Source organism: Pinus tabuliformis, chromosome 2_2 (assembly GCF_031772625.1).
Source record: "Pinus tabuliformis cultivar Carrire ecotype Pingquan chromosome 2_2, CPIR1, whole genome shotgun sequence".
Taxonomy (NCBI): domain Eukaryota; kingdom Viridiplantae; phylum Streptophyta; class Pinopsida; order Pinales; family Pinaceae; genus Pinus; species Pinus tabuliformis.
The window spans coordinates 753,197,555-753,221,206 of record NC_142300.1 but is presented as its reverse complement, the minus strand read 5'-3'; positions in this window follow the sequence as shown (position 1 = coordinate 753,221,206).

Genomic DNA, 23,652 nt, shown 5'->3' with positions numbered 1-23,652 from the left:
AGTCAACCTCATGTAAACAGATACTTTAACTCACATTCACATAACTTACACAGTTATGTATGTTTACGCACCATATAGACAACAGAAATGCAATTTATACCCAATATATTCGATACAGAAAACAAGAAATAAATACACAGAATTGATGTAGAAATTCTCTTTATTAATGCTTCAACAGTTATAGACTTGACTCACCCTGCACACTTAGCTGCAGGGGTCCGCGCACTCAGCTGTGGAGTACTGGGCCTCTGCACACTCAGCTGCGGACTACTAGGCCTATGCGCACTCAGCTGCAAAGCCTTCTCCTACTCTACGACCCAAAGACTCAACTTTACCCTTAGATCTCCCACTATGCTTCTATTCCATCATCATTCTAATTCCTTAGATGTCTCAACTAATTAGAGCCTCACTCTGTTTATATAATCCCATGGTCTGCAGACCATGGATAGATCTCTAAAGCTGACATTACATTAAAAAATTGAGGGCGGACAACCCTATGATGCATTTATAAGTTCACACTCTACTCCCATAAAATGTGGAGTCTTTACATCGGATTTACAATTTTTAGCCAAAATTTGGTCTTTAAGCCCCAAAACTTCCCTTGGGGGATCCCACGCCCAACACCCTAGTTCTAGATAATTTCATTTAAAACAATTCTTAGCTAGTAGAACCGAATAGGAGGGGTGAACCTAGCTATATTTTTATCTATGGAATCGAAGAAGATCTATTTCATTTTTATTAGTGTCTTGGTTAGAATTTTATGGCAAGCTGCAACTTGCTTCCTCATGTCATTTAAGGACACAATGAGAATTTGGTCGAGGGGAATAAAATGAAAACTGAGTAGAATAATTGAGTTATGTAATCTCCTTCAAGTGTTTTTGGTGAAGAACCACATGAGAATGCTACTTAAGTTCGCTTGAGTTATTAACTTGAAAAATAGAACCTTAGTTGAAAAACTGCATCGTCCAATATTGAGCAAAACCGTAATTATGGAGATTCTTATATAAAACATTTTTTAACTAGTGGAATCAAATGAGAGACATGCCCCTAGTTTTTATTAATTTTTATAACTATAATTTGATCAATGGTACTTTGATTGGATTTAAAATTATAGTTTTAATGTGAGTTGCAACTCACTTCTTGAAGCCTTATAGGGACATAATGAGAATTTTGTTTAGGCACTTAAAATCTAAAAAGAGCAACATAATTGAGTTTTGTAGGCTACTACAAATGTGTTTGACCAAGCACCACATGAGCACGATACCCATAATTTCTAGAATTATTTTCTTGAAAAATAAAACATTTGTGCAAAATTTACATTGTCTCTCATTGAGCAAAATCCTAGGTCTGCATATCATGGAGTAAAACATTTTTTAGCTAATGGAATCAAATAAGAGGTTTTTCTGTAGCTGTAATTCAATTTTAAGAGTCCAACGCACTCAAAAAATTTCTATCAATCTCAGTTAGAGATTTATGGGGAGTTGAAACTCTGTTCCTAAATCCATTTGGGAACATAATGAGAATTTTCTTCGAGGGGGATAAAATCTAAATCGAGTAACATAATTGCATTCGGTTAGCTCCCACAAGTGTGTTCACCTAGGGAACACTTGGTATGCTACCCAAAATCACCGAAGATGTTTCCTTGAAAAATACAACCCTAGTGAAAAAATCATGTTGTCCATTATTAAGCAAAACCCTACTTCTAGATATCATCACTTAAAACATTTTTTGCTAATGGAATCAGATGAGAGAGGTGCACTAGTTGTAATTGGATATTACGAGTCCAATAGATTCAATAATTTTTTTATTATAGTCTCATTTAGAATTTTATTGCAAGTTTCAACTTGCTTCTTGAAGTCATTTAAGGAGACAATAAGAATTTTTTTTGGGGCATCAAATCTAAATGAAGTGGCATGATTGAGTTTTGTAATATCCAACAACTATGTTCAACTAGGGAACATCTAAGAACACTACCCACAATCGCCTAAGATATTGTCTTGAAAAATAAAACCTTTTTGCAGAATTAAATTGCCAATATTGACCAAAAACTTATTTTTCGGAGATAGTAAGATAAAACATTCTTTAGCCGGTGGAATTATATGAGAGGGTACCTGTAGATGAAATTTTATGTTAAGCATACAATGAAATAAATGATTTTTCGATCGGACTCATGGCTAAAATTATATGGCAGGATGCAAATCCCTTCCTAAAACCCTTTAGGGAAACAATGGAAATTTGGCTCTTGGGCATACAACATAAAATATTCAACATAATTGAGTTTTATAGGCCTTTTATAGTGCTCAACTAGGGACTGTTACCACTCAATTTAGTAGCGGTACTAAGAGGGGTTCCTAATGGATTACTACAAGATAAAGTGGCAACAATGAGACAAGGAACCACTATCACCTCAGTCAATGTCCTCTTCACTTTATAGACTTTCACCGATGGGAGGAGTCCCAGTATGTGGAAATCACTAGGAATGATGAGTCAATGATATGATAAGTAGTGATTTCTAGAGGCTATTCGTAAGAGAGACCCAAATGATAGGGTTCACTTTCTTTAGAATAAAAGTGTGGGGCTCTCTAAGAAATGTGCAAAGGAGGCTTAGACCTATGGATTAAACGTATTCCTTGATGGGGGATTCCCTACACCTAAGATTCCTATAGGAAGAAGGTTTCTAAGTGGCACTATGAGATAAGGAATGATAAGATATGGGACCACAAAGAAGCCTAAGAGGACTCAAGAAAAATCTAGGGTTTAGGGTGAATCTTCAAACAAAATATGTAGGTTAAGCAAGGGAGAAGAAGGGATCAATGATAAGCGAACTTCCTTAGAGTTTTATAGAAAAATGGATCCCTTTGAAGGTCGCTATTCTAGAAGGACTAAGAAGCAAACATTTTTGGATCTAGGGATTGGTGGATCTCACAAACCGACTGTGGGATTGATCTCAAATTTCGAGGCTATGTGGGGGACACCTGAGCACAATTCCCGGACAACTCATTGAGCAAGATGATGGCTCTAATGTAATTGGTTGGATGCCCTAGCTTGGTTTTCTAGTGTTAGGGTAGAAACAATTGTGAGAAAGGATGAGTTTAAGGTGATCACCAAGGACTTGAGACCAGTTCCTAGACAATTGTGGAGAATAGAGTCAAAGTGATTTTGACTTAAGATTTTCGCTCTCCCAAGGAGCCTAGTTGCAATTTTGCATGCGCTAGAAAAGAGAATAGATGGTCACAAGAAGGATTTATACTTCAACTTATCAATTAATGGAGTTTCAAGGTATAAAGAGCTAACCCACGCCTAGAAATAGTTCGATCTCCTTCAAAAGATGAATAACATATGTGGTGTACCTAAGGAGACAATTCTTGACTATGGGGGAACCAGTGCCTGACACATTTTGAGATTGTATAAAAAGATTGAAATTAATGGTTGGAAGTACAAACCGTGAAGGCTTGTTACCAAAAGTGTTGGTTTTGAAACACTATCCTTCTAAAGAAGAATGGCCAGAGACTATGAGAGATGCAAGGTGGAGATGTAAAGCAAAAAATGAAGGAGATAGAGTTTTGGCATAGGCAATTAAGAATTTGTGCTTCAACTCTGTAGAAAGAATGATGGATGAAGATGAAAATTATGAATGAGTTTCCCACATGTTTTAGCTCATTTTGACACAATATTAAAATTGCAAATGTGATGGCACCTGATAACATTTGTTGACAACTCTTTTCTCACCCTGCAAAAGCATTGTGAAAACCACTATGTTAGTGGACAACAAAATAGTTTTGGACGGAACCTGTTAGAGTGATGTCATAATGCTCACTATTAATGTGACATATTTTTTTCTGTAAAACACTGAGAACAACAGATGGGTTGCCTTCTCATTGGGAAAAGGGACTCAAATATATAACTTCTTTCAATTGTCTTTGAGAAATTTGATAAATGATGGATAGAAACCGAGAACCTTCTGAAGGCTTGAATATGTGGACTTCCATTTATTCAAACCTAAGAAATATTTACAAACTTGAAAATAAATCAAGTGCTCACCTAGTGAGCTTATTTTTATACAAAACAATTGATTGTCACGTGACATCAGTGTTCCAATGACACCATGCTAGCATTTGAGTGCTAGATTTCATACCACTCTGGCCATGAACTTTGAGACTAAGAATATGCATAACGAAATAAAATTCTTGAGGCAGGAAATTCAATACACATCCCCATATTGATGTTGGTTGTGACCTGTAGAAAACTACCATATAAGCCGCTATATAAACTTCAAAATGATGAGAAAAAATATCACCAAAATTATCAAATAAAAATTGTTGTATAAGAGAAGATATGTGTTGTAGCAGAATGTTTTGAGGATCTCTAATATGTTCTTCTAATTCTTCAACAAATTATTGATGTGTTCCATGTATATGCTTTTCTATAGGTAAACTTACAATGTGTCTTTTAAAAGGATATTCATCCTCTTTATCAATATATTCTTCAACCTTAGGCATTTTATAAAATTCAAATGGAATCTCCAAGCTTCTCCCTAAGACAGTATACATTTTATAAGAAATTCATCAATTTCCCTACATACCTTTGGCTCTGGAATAGTTGAAATTTCTCGAATTCACTTTTGAGCATTTTCTTGGTCAGCATCATTCCCATTTATACTCCTGACAATCTTATTCTGTTTAGAAAATGTTTGTCCGAAAATGTCTACTTGTTGGTTTTCTTCTTGGCATTTCCCTATGAATGAATATGTTTGGGGACTAGTATCCAACTCTTTATCAAAACTATAGGAATCATATACAGGAGCATGTTCAAAGTCTAAAAAATAAGACTTATGAGGATTTATTTGCGGCTAGATTTTTCCCTTTGAAAATGAATCACTGAATAGTACTTTAAAATCATGGATGATTTGCAAAGTTGCTTCAAGATTTTCACATGTAGCTTCAACCTTAATTTATTGAAAGGTAATTTTATCATTTTTAAGAACATCTTCCTCATTTTCAGTAAAACTATTTATTTTTCAATTAGTTTTGTTAGCATCAATTATATCATCAGCTTCATAGCCACAATCATATTTAGTGGAGAAATATTCACAATAACCCTCAATAATAAATTGTGATGGGTATAGAGTTTTGCAAAAGGAATTAAATTTCACATGAAAATCCTTCAAGGTGGAAACATTGGATTGAGGTAGGGCTCTATACCAGATTTGAGTATCTCAATTTAAAGAATGGAAAAATATCTTCATTAATGTGTCTTCATGTGTGATCCCTTGTTGGTCAATGAATATATGAAACTCCTGGAGGTACTCAGTCTGATCTTCATTTTCATTTCCACTTATTCTAGGAAGTACTAATTCCACTCATGAAATGTAGGCACAGGATGAGGATAACATAAATCTCAGTAAAATATATTGGGGAAAATGTATTTTCTAAGAATGTAGGGATATCCATTAAAGCCCAGAAAAATAAATGCTTAAAGGTAAAAACACAAGGTGAAAATTTTACAATCCACTGCTGAAACTTGTCACCCTCAAGAATCACCTTCAAACTCTATAAACCCAGAGAAAAATAATAGCATGTCTTTGTTCCCCGGCAACGTTGTCAAAAAATGTTGTACCTGAGGAGACAGTTCTTGTTTGTGGGAGAACCAATGCTTGAGACATTTTGAGATTGTATAAAATGATTGAAATTAATGGTCAGAAGTATAAACCATGAAGGCTTGTAACCAAAATTTCTAGTTTTGAAACCCTAGCCTTCTAAAGCAGAACGACCAAAGACTATGAGAGTTACGGGGTGGAGATGTAATGAAAACATGAAGGATACAAAGTTTTGGTATAGGAAATTAAGAATATGTGCTTCGACTCTGTAGAAAGAATGATGGATGAAGAAGAAAATTATGAATGAGATTCCCAGATGTGGAGCACTTCATTAAGGTCTTCAAGATTACTTTTAATGATTACAACATAGTTTTAATGAGTACAACAAAGTAAATTCATTAAAAACTAAACTAAAGCACCAGTTGCATCTTACACTATCCAGGAGAGGAAAAACATATATGAATGCTAGAACACATGAGAAAAACAATCACTACAACACCAATGCTGGAATCAAACTGACATATATTATTCAAGCTTAAAAAATATTCTAGTTTACAATACTCAGTCATAAAGACTCGACTCCAGACCCCTTTCCCATCTAATTAATGAGTTTTTATTTTTGTTGCCTATTCTAACTGAACTAACTGTCTTAATCAGTTCCAAAAAATGACTTTGGGAACATATATCAGCTAACCTCTCCTTTTTTTTAATATTTACAACTAAAACAAAATCATATAAAATATTATATGTATAATATATATACTATTTATTTTCATTCATTACAAATAATACCCCATCCTTTTCACATATTAACAATATACAAAATCGGATTTAGGACTATAAGGTTGGTATATGGGTAATGGAATAAAGGAATATGCACATGGGCCCCTCATATCTAATGACATTCATGTAAAATGTAAATAAACCACACATGCTGGTGTTGAGCTATATCAACAATTTGAAATTGTAATTGAAACCCAGGCTTGTTGCCATCCATATGCCACTTGACCGAAACATCGAAGTGCTTATGGGGGAACTTTTGGTGGTCTTTGAAAGGAGGAAGGGTGCTACCGCAATAAATAATAACCATTGATCTTGTGATGGGTGGTTCTAAAAAACTACTTTTTAGTAGCACCATTCCGTTAAACATCGTGTATTTTATGCCTCCTCGATGTTGTACCTATTTATCTTCAACAAACTGTCCACTTTCCACTTCCAAATGGCCCTCTCATTCTATATTCAGCAACATTTACTATCAGTGTGGAGCACTGTCACATTTCTAAGCACTATCATGTTCTGCAACAACACTGTCATATTTCTGAGCATTATCATGTTCTATGCACCATCATGTTCTGAAGCATTACTCATGCTTCCATCTTCAAAATTACTCTAATTCCCAACATGACATATGAAATATAAAAGGATTCCTTGACTGGCGTCTATATTATATTCCCAGGTCAAAAGAAGGCATGTAGAGAAAAGTTGGATCGACATCATTTCTACTTTGTTGGTTCTTTTCTTTCAATCCTTCAACAAACTTATGAACTTTCATATTAAATTTTCCAATAATGCAATTATCTACAATAGATGTTCCTGCTGACGTCTTACTTGACTATTTGATGATAGTGGCATTGTTCAAGAAGGAAACTGGCTTCACAAAACAATGCAAGTCTAGAGCATGAGTATTGGGAAAACATGATTTCGCTAGACATGCCTGTAGAAATTCCCTCTGTAGATCAATAGATTATGAAATATATTGAAACATAATACAAGATCTACTTCTACAACACTTTGTAGAAGCTTAATCAAATTAATCAAGATCAAGAGAACATATATAACTGAGAATGAGAAATCAATCAAACATAACACAAAAGAAATAACCTGGGGAAAGCCTCAGCTTAAAACCCCAATCTATGTATTATCATACATGTGGAAATCTTGTTCAAGTTACAAAAAGAATCAGCTCTCAAGCTTTCCTGCTCTCTCTGCAATCAAACAATACAACTCATGGACTGAATAGACATAGTATATGTCCTCCTCAAGCCCTCCAAGCCTCCTATTTCCTTCCACAGTTTTTCTTGGGGTCCAGTGAAGCCACATGTGTGAATTGGCCTCATCACACTCACAAAACCTGAAGAAGTAACTGCGCAATCGTCAAGGAAAGAATTCCTTCTGCATGTAAGGAATATTCACAATGGAATATTCTAGCAACTAATAGTACACTGCCCCTCCGTTTGATCTCAATTGGGTTTCTTCCTTAACTAACATGCATTAGTTATTTATGAGAGAATATTCAATTATCTGAAGTGCAGTAGTTACATGTATGCAAGCATTAACTAACTAAACTCACATTAATTCAACAAACTGTTTGAATTATTCTAACTGGACTTGACTCAGTTAACTGATCCAACTAATTACAACTCAATATTACAACTCATCCTTTTCTCTTTAACTGATGGATAAATTCCTAAATTAATGGAGAAACTATTGCATGTCCACACATAAACTTCATGTTTGGTTTTCCTTAACTAATTAACTCAAGATGAATTAATTAATTATTTTACAAACAAATGCTAAGATCAAATTCGATTTTTATTTCACTATTTTAGTTTAGGGACTGACTAAAATAGGAAGGTATCCCGAAATTCTATTTATAGAATGCTATTTTTATCACTTCCATTTTTCATTCTTTGTTTCTATGTTCAACACTGGCTGAACTGCTATTTATAACAATGTTATTTTTAGCATTTATTGTTGCTATTTTCAACACTCCCTCTCAACAAGAAAGGGATTATCAGTAACCCCAATCCTGTCTCTGTGGAACTCAAACTTGCATTTTGACAATGCCTTAGTCAAAATATCTACATCCTTTTTCTCGGTCGAAACATACAGCAACAACATGATCCTCTTGACCACACAGTCTCGAAGATGGTGATATCGGATATCAATGTACTTGGACTTGTCATGGAAAACTAGATTCTCAAAGATTTTGATACAACTCTGGTTATCGCAATAGATCACTGTAGGATCCATCCTTTGACCAAACAATCCCACTATAATCTTCCACATCCAAATGGCCTCACATGGAACCTAACTAGCAGCCATATATTCAACCTCTGCTGAGCTAAGTGCAACTGATCTTCATTTCCTGTTGTACTAGGAAACTACAACTGAACGAAGGTTGAATATACCTCCAGAAGTGATCTTTTGGTTTGACGGACTCCCTACCGAATCCGCATCTGTGAAGCCTGAAGCTTCACTCCCTCTGTCCATCTATACCAAAATCCAAACTGAGATGTGCCTCTAAGGAATCTTAGCACATGCTTCACTGCCTTCCAAAATAGCTTGGTAGGCTGAACCATAGCTTGACTTAGCTAGTTCACCACAAAGCATAAGTTGGGTCGTGTGTTCACTAGATACATAATGAACCCACTAGCTGCCGATAAATAGTAGCAGCTACTACCTCACCTGAGGTAGCATCCTCCTTCCTCCAGTTCCCAGCTAGAGGAGTCTGCATGGGCTTGCACTTCCCCATATGAAATACCCTGAGTATCTCATTGGCATACTTGCATTGAGACACAATTACTTCACCATATTTCTACCACACCTCCATGCCTAGAAAGTAGTGCATAATGCCCATGTCCTTCATCTTGAACTCTCTTGCAGGGTCCTCCTTTCAAGACTGTATCAGCTGATCATCACCTGTCAAAATTAGATCATCAACATAAAGAACAATGATCAATGGTTTACCTTCTACCATGATGTGGTAAATGTTAGCATCTGCTTCACTCTTGGTGAAGCCCAAACAGATGAAATAGTTGTCGATCCTGGTGTACCAAGCACGGGGTGCTTGCTTCAGCCCATACAAAGCCCTCTTGAGTTGGCACACATGCGACAAACGATCGAAGGTCTCGAAACCTTTTGGCTACTCAATGTACACCTCCTCTTCAATCTTCCCATTGAGGAATGTTGTCTTCACATCCATCTAGTGGATCTTCCACCCCATCTGAGCTGATAGTTCCAACATTGATCTAATCGATGAGTACCTTGCTACGGGAGCAAAAGTCTCATCGTAGTCGATCCCCTCGACCTATGAGAAACTCCAGGAAACAAACCTTGACTTATGTTTCTCAACACTACCATTAGTTGCTTGCTTTACCTTGTAAAGCCATCTAGAACTCACCACTGACTTGCCCTGAGGCCTTGGGACAACATTACACACACTATTCTAAATGATAGAGCTGTACTCCTCTACCATTGCATCAACCCAGACTGGTTGCTACATTGCCTCCTATATTGAAGAAGGTTTAATATCTACACACTCCCCAACCAGGGCCATGTACCTAGTGTACTACTCGGGTGACTTCCTCTGTCTTCACTAAGAAAATGGTTGTCCTACATTCTCCCATGCATCCAACATCAACCTGTCAGCTTCTCTTGAGTGCTTCTACCCATCTCTGGAATTATCAACATGAGTGGATGTCTCCACTCCCAAATCCTCTGAATGTGGCTGCTCCACATCAATCTGAGGCTCCTCCTTCTTAGGAACTAAAAGTTCCTCCTCTGCATGCAACTTGAGCTCCCTCTCAAGTGACACTTGCATGGATCTCTACTTGTTGAACTTTAGATCCCTGCATACCACAATCCTCTGAGTGGAAGGAAGGTACACCTAATAGTTGTGGAGTGTATCCGTGTACCCCTCAAGTATTCCCAACTCAGTTGCTGGGTCTAGCTTCTTCCTGGCATCTTTGGTCACATGACAATAAAATGATGATCCAAAGATTCAGAAGTGACTTACATCAGGTCACTTCTCAGAATAGGCCTCCATAGGTGTCTTCATTCCCAGTATACAGTGTAAGCTTCTATTCTGTAAGTAGACTGCTATATTGCATGCCTCAGCCCACAAATGCAGTGGTAGGATTTGGTCATGCAACATCACTTGAGATGCTCCCACAATCGATTTGTTCTTCCTTTCAGCCACCCCATTGTGCTATGGGTTATAGGTTCCGCTAGTTCCCATTTAATTCCTTCTGTGGTGCAGAAGTCTTTAAACTGTTGGGAGACATACTCTCCACCATTGTCGCTATGCAAGGCTTTTATTTTCTTTCCAGATTCTTTCTCTGCCAAGGCTTTAAACTCACAAAACCTCAAGAAGGTCTGATCCTTATTTTGCATAAAGTAGATCCAACATCTACAAGAAAAATCATCAACAAAAATAACATAGTACCTTTGTTTAGCGGTGGAGGCTGTAGAGAAAGGTACACAAACATCTGAGTGAAGTCACTCTAGGATTGCTCCAACTCTACTGTATCGATCCGGAAAGGAAGATTTCACATACTTACCCAAGGTACAACCTTTGCATGTAGTCATCTGCTCAGGTTTTCCCTTGGGCAATCCAGTAGAAATCTGCTGCATTATCTTCAGGGCTCCATGGTGCAAGTAGCCCAGTCTTCTATGCCATAACCCGCCAACATCTTGGCTCTGCACCATCTTAGATTTGGAAATCAAAGCAGCATAGTCATCCACCTCTAGCTTGTAGAGATTCTTAACTCGAATCCCTATTCGTTTTGTCTATCCAGTACCGATTTGCCTCAGGAATACCTTTTCTTTACTAAAGACTACATCATAGCCTTTATCTTCTAGCATAGCGATAGACACAAGATTCTTCTTCAGACCTGGTACATAATTTACATTAGTTAGGGTGAGGGGAGCACCATGCTCCCTCTAAAACACAACTATTCCTTCACCTGAAACATGGCACTTTCCATGATCACCCATCTCGATCCACATATGGAGATCCTTCTCCTCCAAGGTACTAAAAAGATTCTTGTCACGTGACATGTGCAATAAAGCTCCACTATCTAGGTACCACACACATCCCACCATGGATGAAACCATGCATGTGATAAGAGAGAAATCCATCTCAAATTGTGAGGCCAGTGCCTCACCATTTGATCCCTTTGAGGAACGCTTCTTGGGTTTCCTTTGTGGACAATTTGTAGCATAATGGCCGACTTCATGACAATGAAAGCAATGCACTTTTGATTTGTAAATCTTCTTCCCACCATGGGAAGAACTGAATTTGGGATGGGACGCCTTCCCTTTCCCTTTCCTCACCTTACTCGCAAAGGCTAGATTTTCCTCATCATCTTGCTTTGATGAGGATCCATCTCTGGTGCTTCTTCTTATTTTCTCCTACATCAGATCCAACCAAATTCATTCCCAATCTAGTAGTTTTTTCTCTTCCATTAACCAAGTCTTGATAGCTATGCCAACTCTTACGAAGATTGAGGAGTGCAAGACTCACCATGTCATCATCAATGGTCATGATCTCCACACTTCCAAGCTCATCCCTACAAGTGGTGAGCTTGTTCAGATATGTAGAGATCATGTCACCCTTTTCACACTTGATCTTACGAAGCTTGTCTCTCAGTGCCAACTTCCTCTGATTGTTGTTGTTCTGATATAAATCTTTCAATGTTTTCCACATTGAAAATGGTCTCTCCTTCCCATGGAGGCTCGAGACAATGTGGTCTCGAACTCCCTCCAGGAGGATTCTCCTTGCTCTAGCCACACATTTCTTCCATTCCACCAGTTGAGTAGCATCAATTGGCTTGGGTACTTCTTGATCAATGAAGTCCTTTAGACCATTATCCTCTAATATTGCATCCATGTGATCCTTCCAGGCTATATAATTTGAGCTGCCATCAAGGTCATACCCGAGCCTTAAACCGCTGAAAGCCATTGGTGAAATTGAGATGTGATAAGAACTCGATTTCTATATCTAGGAACAACAAACTTTTAACTTCTCCTTCTAGTATATTGTTCTTCGCCTTGATCACCTTTTCTCTGATACCATGTAGAAATTCCCATTGTAGATCAATAGATTATGCAATATACTAAAACATAATACAAGATCTACTTCTACAACACTTTGCGGAAGCTTAATCGAATTGAGCAAGATCAAGAGAACACATATAACTGAGAATGAGAAATCAATCACACATAACACAAAAGAAATAACCCGGGGAAAGCCTCAGCCTAAAACCCCAATCTATGTATTATCATACAAGTGGAAATCTTGTTCAGGTTAAAAAATAATCATTTCTCAAGCTATCCTTCTCTCTCTACAATCAAACAATACAACTTTCAAACCTTTAAACACCATCCGTAACTGCCTTAAACAAATTAAAGACAAGATCGATCCAAAATATCATAAGGTGTCTACTTAATTCCTTGCTCATGTGGCAAGACCTATGTAGGCGAAACTGGGAGATCCTTTAGCACAAGAATCCAGGAACACATATCTGACATTAAACATAATCGATCCAAATCATCTGCTTTAGCTGAACATTCAAATAAAACTAAACACCAAATTTGTATAGAGGATACACGCATTCTTGCCAGAAGTGATCACTACTTTACTAGGAAATTTAGAGAAGCCATAGAAATCAACAAACACCCAAATAACCTAAACAGAGACGATGGATGGACCATAAGCAAAAATTGGATTCCAATCCTTTCAGTGAATCTTAACCCTCCCTTACCTCACTAACCACCATCCTCTTCTAAATTACCCATATGAGGTATCTATACCATTAATTTTAATCTTAAAAGGTGGAAATTAACATCTTTTTAAAATCAACAATATAAGAGCTTGAAGACATCTCAGCTTATGAAACTCAAATCATCTAATCCTCTAACTATGAAACTATCACTAATATTTGAAATTATACTTAATCAAGCCAAGCAATTTGAATAAGATATAAATTAGAATAATATAAACAAAAATTTAAATCAACATCATAAAAGCTTAAAAAACCTCAACTTAAGAAACTTTAATCTTATAATACTAATCAAATAATTAAAATAAAACCTAACTAATATAACTAAATTTATTATAAAACAATTGAAATAAATAACAAAACAATTAAATAATAATAAACATAATAGAACCCTCATAAATCACAATTCAATTAAAATAAATAAATAAATATATAAAATAGGATAAATAAATAAATAAATAGATTATAAAATTAATTAATTAACTACTTATTAAATTAATAATAATAATAATAATAATAATAACAATAATAATAATAAATGAATAAATATTTTAAAGTAATAGTTTAAACAAACCCTAAGATCTGTCGGCAAATACATCTCTTGCATCTCCTACATCTATTTATTAAATTGATTAATAAGACCAGTATTCACAAATTCTCCTGATGATGAACCACCGTTGATGGTTTGAAATGTCAAGCAACAATAATCTAATGCAATGAATCCGGAAGATGATCTACAGACATAGCATATGTCCTCCTCAAGCCCTCCAAGCCTCCTATTTCCTTGCGTAGTTTTTCTTTGTGTCCAGTGAAGCCACATGTGTGAATTGGCCTCATCACACTCACAAAACCTGAAGAAGTAGTTGCGCAATCCTCAAGGAAAGAATTCCTTTTGCATGGAAGGAATATTCATTATGGAATATTCTAGCAACTGATAGTACACTGCCCCTCCATCTCATCTCAAATGGGTCTTTGTCTAAACTGACATGCATGAGTTATTTATGAGAGAATATTCAGTTATATGAAGTGCAGCAGTTACATGCAAGAAAGCATTAACTAACTGAACTCACATTAATTCAACAAACTATTTGAATTAATCTAACTGGACTTAACTCACTTAAATGAGACAACTAATTACAACTCAGTATTACAAATCATCCTTATCTCTTTAACTGATGGATAAATTGCTCAATTAATGGAGAAACTGTTGCATGTCCCCACATAGACTTCATGTTTGATTTTACTTAACTAATTAACTCAAGATGAATTAATTAATTATTTTACAAACAACTGCTAATATCAAATTCGAATTTTACTTCACTATTTTAGTTTAGGGATTGACTAAAATAGGAAGGTATCTAGAAATGATATTTATAGAATTATATTTTTAGCACTTACATTTTTCATTCCTTGTTTCTATGTTCAACACTGGCTAAACTGCTATTTATAGTAGTTCTATTTTTAGTATTTCTATTTTTAGCATTTCTTGTTGCTATTTTCAACAATGCCATCTCAGTAGCTTTTGGCTCTAGAGAATCAAGGTCAAGGCCCTCAAAAAGGTCATAATCATATGTGTGACCCTTGGACTCATTGGGCTCATTTTATTTAGATGATGAACTATTAAATCCCCCCCCCAGTTTGCCACTACAAATGGTACTACATGGTTCTCAAGAACATTTGACTTTCCAGTAGAATCAACTTATAGAAAACTTATTTTTATTTTTCTAGATTCCATCTTTCTCTTGAATATTCTATAGCATATATCATTAAAATAAATATTTTTTGTCCTGATATTAATGAAATTCTCATTATAGAAATCGAATTTCAATAAAATGAGCCAACAACAGTTTTACAGGACATTTCTTGAAAAACCCGCCTTTAAATAATTGGTGAAATCTCTTAAACCACTTTAAATTTTTAGAAACTATCCTCGTGGAAGTCAAGTGGCGATATTCTTCATAAAACCCAAATCGTGAAATTTTAAAACTTTTCTCTATTTTCCACATTAAGAAATAGAAATTCACCTCCTTGGGCCAACTACGAAAATTAGTTTGCACAATGGTGGATTTAATTTGTTGTCCTTTTCAGAGTTAGTAATTTGGAACACACTTGCAATATATAGAATGTAAAATCTTTTCCATTTTTCCCTAACTGAACTTTGAGTTGTTTGTAAACTTGATCGAATTCTTTACGACTAATATCACAAATTTGTTGTCAGGCTTTATGGTACTTCTCTTATCCACCTTGAAGTCGAATTACAGCTTGTTGTTCTCTCTCCTTAAAGGTGGAATCTTTGTCAAAATTCTGCTTTGAGGCCTTGTAGATTGTCTGTAAATCTCCAATTTTTGTTCACTAAATTCCTCCCAGTTTGGGAACTCTTCAAAAAGATACTGGATCAACATCCCAAATTGAGTGCCCCAGTCCCCAACATGATTTCAACAAAGAACATGAACCTTAGAAAAATCTAAGATTCAAGAAAGAAAATCACCAATGATTGTTGACCTCAAATGGAAAACATGCATTTCTTTAGCAATATTAGGAGAAGAGAAATCCATGACGACTCTTTCTATAAGAATGATAGGAGCTTAAGCACCAATGCCATCCAATAACATATACTGAATTCTCTCTACAATCCACAATTTTGACAAAACGAGATTAAGAAAACCAGGAGCTACAACATAGCTCCTTTCTATCATGTTAGATTGTGGCAAGTTCTTCATTATTGCTTGCCCAATAGAGTTCAAATTCTTAAAGTGAGTTGATTTTCTTTTCATCCTTGACTATATACTCATTGCACTTTTGCATTGATAGTCACCAAATTTGGTGGCGCAAACAACAATTGAAGGCTCCAAATTTGACTCATCAAGTACTATTGCATTTAGGGAATCCTTTCATAATTTTGACAATTGCTGCATTGATAGTGAGCATTATGAGATCACTCGAATAGGTTTCGTCCAAAACTATTTTGTTGTCCACTAACATAGTGCTTTTCACAATGCTTTTGTAGGGTGAGAAAAGAGTTGTCAGCAAATGTTATTAGGTTCCATCACATTTGAAATTTTAATATTGTGCCAAAATGAGCTACCAAAATATGCAATGAGCGAAGATTACCAAGCATTTATGAATTTCTCATCCCTAATTAGGGCACAAAAATTAAATATAGCATAGTGTTCCATAAATTAGCCAATAAACATTAATTTTTTTGCATAAAAGAGCAATTATGAGATAAGAACATTATATCCATCCATTAGAATTGGAAGGATGAAGCTCCAATATAATATAGAAATTATCCAAACATCAAAATGCATCAAATAATCTCTAATTTATCCAACAACAATAGGTCCAAATTCTTTTCTCCAAAGAGATACAAATCCAAGTGATGATGAGAAATGAAATGAACCTCTCATCAATTTATATGATGCTCTAAGGGATTTAAACTACCTAATTAGTCCTAATGATGCCCCTACAGTAATATAATGTGCAAAATAACATCCCTTTGGTGAAAACCCCACTAAATATCTCAATAATACGAAACTAAACCTCTCAAGAGGGTTGAAATGCTAATACAATAGTTGTGAGGGCCATTCGAAGGCCTAGCGAAGTCCTTCATGTGTTAAAATGAGTGGAAGGGCTCCAAAAATAGTGATGAGGTGGTTGGCCCCTTGATTTCCAACAAAATCACGTATGCTATTCCCAAGTGGCTATGGGGACACAAAAACATCCCCATGGGTCTCCAACTAAGTCGAAGAAGCATGTATCCCATCTACAAGGGCTAGAATAATGATGCATCTCTCCTTAGAGATAGGGGGATGAGCTCATGTTGGCTTTTTCCCACATGATAAATTTGTATGTCACAACCATATTTTAAATTTTATGGTACATTTCCTATTGAGAGTGCCTAATTCAAGGGATATTAGCTAAAAAGAAACCAAGAACTTCATAAGTGCAAAGATTTATGTTGAGTCATGAATTGATCATGTTATAACAATGTTGTATAAATGGTGTACTTCATTCCATCACCTTGTTTTCTTTATATGTTTATCTTGGAAATAAGCATGCCAACCCTTGTTTTAATGCCACAATTTTCCTATCAATGTTTTCATAAAACTGATTCTTCTCTTCAGTTTGCTTTTTGTTAGGGTCCAAAGTTTGGACCAAAATTTAATCATGAATTTTATTTGTTTGTCACAGATAATGAAAATAAGTAGGTTGAAGTGTAACAATATGTTAATGAAGAAAAATTTTCCCCTTGTTGTCCTACCAATAGATTTTTTACTATAAACATCAACATCTTGGTGATTACAATCATTCCCAATGTTAGTTGCATAGAGAGGTGCTCTCCATCCCAATATGGAAGAGATGTTGTAAGGTTATGTTATGTTATGTTATGTAAACATTTTGACTCTGTCAAATTAAATAACAATTAATTTTTTTTTTTAATAATTATCATTATTAATTAAAACATTTTGATGATTTCAAATTATTATTAATAATTAAACCAGCCTAAATCCATCTTTAATACAAATCCACCAAGAGATAAGAGTGATCAAATCTCTTTTCACTCTAAAAGATGTTTGGAATTCAATAGATTTGATCCCTCTCAGTGCTTGGAAGATTTGGAGTTAAGATGGATCTAATCTTATGTTAGGAATACACCTAGGAACCATATTGAGTTGCTTTCCCAAGGCCTTAGGTAAGGAACAAGGTACACAATCTCAAATTTTGATTCTTGGCTTGGATATGTTGTACAACATATGGTATTATTTATCAGTCTTTATTTTAGTCTACATCTATGGGCAGTACACATACCTCTGTATCATGTCAATTTGTCAACGTCTTGGTATTTCAATGTGTCCAACAACTTTGGAGTTATGATTTCTTGCATCAACCTGATTCTCAGATCTCCTTGGGGAACATAACTATTGTTAGTTTTATACAACAATATTACTTCAAGGCCAAGGTATCTATAGGATTTAGGTTCTAGATACCATACCTCTATGAGATCTATCAGTGTTCTACTATTAGCCCTAAATTTAGGTCTGCAACATTCCTACACTCTTTTTCATAGTCACAGTTGTTGGGTGTAAGAATTGAACTTAACAAAGCTCCATCAACTCTTAATTGTCAACCCGGGGGTTTCGTAAACTTAGAGATGAAGAACAGGTAATGCCAGAAGTGGTATGAACTTTTCCTATTTCTATTCCTACTTCTCAATTGAAATTTTGCAGAATCAAATAGAAAAATCTCAAAGGCAACTAACACCAAAGTAATTCTAGTGCTGGAATGTAAAAGAATGCATTTGTGAAGAAATCAAATAAAGGAACTTTTACACTGTTTTAAACAATCTTAACTGCTGAAGTAAAACTCTATGTTTATCCTCAGTATAAGTGGTGGCAGTTTAACAAGTGGGCCCTTGAAAAGATCTTCCTTCTAAACAGTTTTCCTTCTCACACTGAGTGGTCATTCCTATACTCTTGCAATCTACTTGCACTAGTTCAGGTACATAACTAATGTGAAAAGTATATTTTAGACTTATACTGAAGACTTATGTTTTCATATAGGGGCTCTAAGCCTGAGGGCTTGGAGCGCTTTGTTCTCGTAACAAGACACTGGTCCTTGTACTAGAACAGAGCTTCCTACACAAAGTATTCCAATTCACTTTTGGGACAAACAAAAGAGCATGTTAACTATAAAAAGAAATGCAAATGCGAGTAGAATTTGAAATAAATTGCACACAAAAATTAATTCTTTAATCAACTAAATCTCGCAAATAGAAATAAAATTTTAAGATAAAAATAATCTTCAAAAGTTAAAGCAAACTTTCTTCAGTCAGAGGGTTTTACATGCAATCAAATCTATAATATTCCAGATTACTTTTAATCCTTTTCCTTAAATCGTGAAGTCCAAATACAAATTAAGATATGCAACAAAGTTATTTTCTATTTCATGAAGTTATCCTTAATATTTAAGAATTTAACTTTTAGTATTAGAGATGCCTCCTTCAAATGATAAATGCTTTCTTTACAGAAATAGATTATACCATATAAAGGAAAATAATGAAACACTTTTTGTAAATGAACTAGCGAACCAGAGTGTAAGATCCTACATGCACTGGTGAAGGAATGATCTTATCTACACGATCCAAGCGAAAGCAAACCAGAAAATAAATTACAGGAATTAAAGTAATTTAATTTAACTTTCACACAATGGATCCATTGAAATTTGACTGTTTTAATGAAATAAATCAGAATTCGTAGGAAAGCATGAAATTAAGATTCAAACCACGCTTCTGTAAATAAATAGAGTTAACACACCTTTAAGGTAAAAAATGGAAGATGGTAAACGAGCTCAGTTGGTTGGGCCCTAGCCAACCAGCTCGTTTCCCTTTTTAGGAAACGAAAACATTTAACACATTACTAACACATCAATGAATAATTATAACGCAAAATGATAAAATCATGGCGCAACTCCTTGTATTAATTTCGATAAGCAAATATACATTTGACTTCAAGTCCAGCCTAGAACAAGGGTGACAACGAAATTACAAATAAACCAAAAATTACAAATATATTGCTATCTCTATTGCTTGCTAACCTAATTCTATCTTAAAGCTACATTTTATACAACCCTTTAGCCTGTGGTCGTAACAAAAAATTATAGTAATTCCAAATCAAGACTTTCAACTGAAATGAAATAACAAACAAAATTACAAAATTAAGCCAATGGTTATAATAAGGTGTGAACTATTCATTGGCTATAGACCTAATCCTCAGCCATATCCCTAACTATCCTCCACTTTGAGTTCAACTCTGGATGACCGAAACCGAACTGGACAACATGGACCAAGATGCCCGCATGAAGTGATCGAACTGTTACGGAGATCACAAAACGGATAGTTGTTGGCAGTGCAGGAATCTACCTCCACTAGATCAAGCCACTATAACGATTAATACTTTAGATTATCAAATACTTCAGGAAAGTAACTATAAGTTACAAGAAATATTAAAGGCACGAAATCAATTTAAAATGATTAATTAAGCACCTAATAAAACTTAGAGATGAAATATGAAGTTTATGTAGGAATAGACAGTATTCTTGGACTAGTGCAAGAATGAGGAGGTTTATGTAGATAAACAGAGCTTAATGATTATGGTTTTATAATAGGAAGGGGGTAAAAATGGAGAATTTTGGCCTACCAACATCCTCCCATCCCTAAGCTGTTGTGTGTCATGACACAACCTTTACTTGTTGAAAAAATCTTCAACATAGGGAACCATCTTTCAATCATGGACTTGGATACTAATCCCTGCCTTCACTACCTTCATCTTCTTACCTCGGGATTTCTTAAGTTGTTTGGTCACCTTCTTGAGGCACTTGTAGAATTTAGAATCTCGAAACTTCCATATATTCACTTGAAATTTCTATTCTTTGACCTCTTATACCAACTCTATCTTGCCTTGCTTCTGCCAAGTCTGCTCCTTCATGACCTAGTTTAATGCCTCTGAATTTGTTGTTCAAGCTCTACTATCCAGTTATTCAGATAGAGGGTAGAGGTCTTTGTTCCTAGCTCATCTGGTGCGAGCACTTTCTCTGCAGATGATTCGAAACATGTACTACCGTTGCCAAGATCAAAGTCATCTTGGCCATCCAGTATATGCATCATAATATCACCAAGGGTTTTAGTGCCAGGGGCTTCCATGTCACTGAAGGTTTTAGCCCCATGTGTATCTAACTCAGCAGGGGTTTTATTACCCTGTACATTCACCTCATCAGGGGCTTCAATACCCTAATCATTTAATTCATTAGGGATTTCAGTACCATGTTCATTCACTTCATCAAGGGCTTCAGTACCCTGTTCATCAAAATTTTCGAGGGTTTCTATGTGTTGTGCCTCGTCATCTACCTGACCCTCTGTCAGGTCTTTACTTTCACTTGGTGTCATTCTTTTCTTCTTCAATTTATGAAGGAAGGCTGACAAGATTATGACATCCTCCTTCTCTGCATTTTCTTCATTCACCATAGTGTGAGCTACTACATCTACAAGAACAGAGAGGTTGTGATCTCTAAGTGAAGCCTGGCGTGTCTTGTTAATCAAAATCACAGAGCTCAATTGAGCATGACATTTCCATGAAGAGACAGTAATTCTCTTCATCAAGGTCCTGGTCATTCTTCCTTTTGCTGAGGATGAGGCTTCTTGAACAGATTTCTCCCCTGCTTGCACCTGTTTGTCCTTTCTTTTTGTCTTAGCAAGGTGCAGAGTCTCCGCTTTTCTCTTCTTGCTTACACTTTTTCCAGCTGACTCTGTTGAGCCTCAAACCTGCACCTTCCTATACACCCTCTCAGCCTTCCTTTTCCACTTATTGCATCCACCCAGCTGTTAAATCATTACATTGTAGTTTAAAAAGAGCTCTTTACATGGTTTTCTGACTATGCTTATGACTGTTGTTTGGTTTAGTTTTTTGTTCATGTAGCTGCGGAAACTTGTTAGTTTCCACAACCAGCACAGGATTCCGCAGCTATTTTGTTAAAAGCTGTGCTACAGGTGTCATATGAAGAAACGAGCCACATGGGCAAGCTCCAAATGACGGATACATGGAACGTGTCCCTTCGAATCAGCCAAATCATCCATGGAAGGTCACGGTCAACGAAGGTCAAAGGCAGAGCCAACCAATGCGTTCAACAGTGGCACGTCTCTGTTTTGAGCACGTGAACGTTACGTGGCACAGTCCTCAGCTCACGAAGACACCGACACACCTGGAGATCACTTCTGTAACCTGAATCTAACAGCTACCACTCCAGAGATTTAATAGACATGATGACAGTTACGCTAGATCTCGGCTGAAGGGATCTACGTGTCTTTGGCAACACAGTCAATAGCGTAGGAGTTAGTTAGCTAGTTTCAACATTTTTTCATTATAAATAACGCGTCGATGAACACTGTAAGGGAGTTTTTTTTGGATATGTAAATTCTGAACTGTTGTGTTATCACCCCACTGTTTATATATGTTGCTGTTTTAATATATGAGAAGACTTTTCTGAGTTTATTCGTGTGACTACTTGTTGACCGGTTTAAGTGGCAGAGGGCCCCTGCGTGCTGAAGCCTTGTAAAGTTTTCATTTGGTTTTATTATGTTCTTGTATCATTAGCTTGTACATAACACACTGTTTGATGTTTCTTAACTCACTGTTGTTTAGATTTTAACCTCTGTTTTCTTATAACTGTCAACTGATCAGTGCTTTTCTGCAGGTTTTCTTAGGCAGCCCGGGCAAATTTTCATCTTTTTGATAACTATTGACATATGAGATCATCCTGTCCTTCCTGCTAACTTTCATTTTCTGAAGTTTAATTTCAGCACTGTCTTTTTCAAGTTGTGATTTGCTTACTTATTTTTTTTTTGTTATTTAGATATCATACTGCTCATCAATTTATGGTTTCTTTCTATAGTGAGGTGACTCTATTAGCAAGAAATCAAAATATTACTAACTGTAGTGTGATTTAGTTATCATATTGCTTAAACTTATTCATGATTGCTTCCCACAAGGTAGATTGAGCTGAAGGGTAAAGGATCAGAAGAGTTGAAGTAATGTGATTAGTTTCCTTTCTGCAATTTAATTTCTTGCAATTTAGTTATCATATTGCTTAAACTTATTCATGGTTGCTTCCCACAAGGTAGATTGAGCTGAAGGGTAAAGGACCAGAAGAGTTAAAGTAGTGTGACTAATTTCTTTTATGCAATTTAATTTCTTGCCATTTAGATAGCATATTGCTTGACTTATTCATGATTACTTCCCACAAGGTAGATTGAACTGAAGGGTAAAGGATCTGAAGAGTTTAAGTAGTGTGAATTAGTTGCTTTGCTTTTGGTTTGAGTTGCTTTAAGTTCAGTTTTTACTTTCTTTTCATTCAGCAGCAAGGATACTGGGCCATTGTCATTAGTTCACTGTTTGATGTATTTACTTTCTCTTAAGAATTGATTTCAGTTTAGTTGTTCTAAAGCTTTCTTCTTGAGCACTTTCAAGTTTGAGAAAATCACTGTATAAACCACCATCACCATCCATACTCCATACTTCACTTTCATTTTCGCCATCACACATTAGGGAAAGATAAATCCAAAAACAAACTAAAAAAAAACTCAAAAACGACAAAAGATTAAGGAAATGGTTATCTAGTACATATAGTACACTTCACTTCGTCAGTTTACAAACCCCAGATTGACATTTTAAATAGCAATTTAGATCACACTATATTGACCAAACATTGTGGCGCCGTTGCTGGGGAAGTGAAATTAGGTAGCCAATTTCTAAAAAAAAAACAAGAAATTTTCAAGGAAGGAAAATTGATAACCTCTCAAAGTATGCTCTCCTCTTGCACTTAGTGTGATCTGGAGGATCAGAAAAGAGAAAGTTATTGGTTTAATAGTTTCTTGAGTATGCTCTCTTCTTGCACCTAGAGCGACCTGGAAGATCAGAAAAAGAATTATTAGCCCGACTT